The sequence below is a fragment of the Arachis duranensis genome, chromosome 2 (genome assembly GCF_000817695.3).
Source record: "Arachis duranensis cultivar V14167 chromosome 2, aradu.V14167.gnm2.J7QH, whole genome shotgun sequence".
NCBI classification, from domain to species: domain Eukaryota; kingdom Viridiplantae; phylum Streptophyta; class Magnoliopsida; order Fabales; family Fabaceae; genus Arachis; species Arachis duranensis.
The window spans coordinates 35,610,945-35,612,738 of NC_029773.3; the positions used below are offsets into that span (position 1 = coordinate 35,610,945).

The 1,794-nt window shown below is 37.6% G+C and overlaps 1 non-coding gene across 1 annotated transcript; it reads left to right on the forward strand.

Annotated features, from left to right (window-relative positions):
- The first annotated feature begins 738 nt into the window (after positions 1–738).
- Positions 739–846, forward strand: LOC127745241 (small nucleolar RNA R71). The gene has a single exon (XR_008006438.1). It is a non-coding gene; the product is annotated as a small nucleolar RNA R71 (small nucleolar RNA).
- The last annotated feature ends 948 nt before the right edge of the window (positions 847–1,794 follow it).

The window sequence follows — 1,794 nt, forward strand, 5'->3', positions numbered from 1 at the left end:
GTTTGGATTCTCTTCTGTATTGCTTGGAAGAGTACTAGGAGGGAGTTCAGTAACTTTCTTGCTCAGCTGACCCACTTGTGCTTCCAAGTTTTTAATGGAGGACCTTGTTTCAATCATGAAACTTTGAGTGGTTTTGATTAGATCAGAGACTATAGTTGCTAAGTTAGAGGAATTCTACTTAGAATTCTCTATCTGTTGCCGAGAAGATGATGGAAAAGGCTTGCCATTGCTAAACCTGTTTCTTCCACCATTATTGTTGTTGAAACCTTGTTGAGGTCTCTGTTGATCCTTCCATGAGAGAATTGGGTGATTTCTCCATGAAGGATTGTAGGTGTTTCCATATGGTTCTCCCATGTAATTCACCTCTTCCATTGAAAGGTTCTCAGGATCATAAGTTTCTTCTTCAGATGAAGCGTCCTTAGTACTGCCTGGTGCAGCTTGCATTCCAGACAGACTTTGAGAAATCATATTGACTTGCTGAGTCAATATTTTGTTCTCAGCCAATATAGCATTCAGAGTATCAATCTCAAGAACTCCTTTCTTCTGATTCGTCCCATTATTCACAGGATTCCTTTCAGAAGTGTACATGAATTGGTTATTTGCAACCATTTCAATGAGTTCTTGAGCTTCTGCAGGCATCTTCTTCAGATGAAGAGATCCTCCAGCAGAGCTATCCAATGACATCATGGACAGTTCAGACAGACCATCATAGAAGATACCTATGATGCTCCATTCAGAAAGCATGTCAGAAGGACACTTTCTGATCAATTGTTTGTATCTTTCCCAAGCTTCATAGAGGGATTCACCTTCCTTCTGTCTGAAGGTTTGGACTTCCACTCTAAGCTTACTCAATTTTTGAGGTGAAAAGAACTTTACCAAGAAGGCATTGACTAGCTTTTCCCAAGAGTTCAGGCTTTCTTTAGGTGGTGAGTCCAACCATATTCTAGCTCTGTCTCTTATAGCAAAAGGGAATAGCATAAGTTTGTAGACCTCAGGGTCAACCCCATTAGTCTTGACCGTGTCACAGATTTGCAAGAATTCAGCTAAAAACTAATGAGGATCTTCCAATGGAAGTCCATGGAACTTGCAATTATGTTGCATTAGAGAAACTAATTGAGGCTTAAGCTCAAAGTTGTTTGCTCCAATGGCAGGGATAGAGATGCTTCTCCCATAGAAGTCGAGAGTATGTGCAGTAAAGTCACCCAGCACCTTCCTTGCGTTGTTGGCATTGTTGTTGTTTTCGGCTGCCATGTCTTCTTCTTGTTTGAAGATTTCTGTTAGGTCCTCTACAGAGAGTAGTGCTTTAGCTTCTCTTAGCTTTTGCTTCAAGGTCCTTTCAGGTTCAGGGTCAACCTCAACAAGAATGCTTTTATCTTTGCTCCTGCTTATATGAAAGAGAAGAGAACAAGAAAATATGGAATCCTCTATGTCACAGTATAGAGATTCCTTGAGGTGTCAGAGGAATAGAAAGAGGAGGTAGAAGAATTAGGATGTGAGAAGAAGGGAAGAATTTTCGAAAATAAGTTAAAAGATTTTGAAAAAGAATTTTGAAAATTGATTGATGATTTTCGAAAACTAAGAGTGGGAAAGAAATTAAGTGATTTTTTGAAAAAGATTTTGAAATTAGAAATCAAAAAGATATGATTGAAAACTATTTTTGAAAAGGATGTGATTAAGAAGATATGATTGAAAAGATATAGTTTTAAAAAGATATGATTGAGAAGATATGATTTGGAAAAACAATTTAAAAAGATTTGATTTTTAAAATCAATGACTTGGCTAACAAGAAAAGAT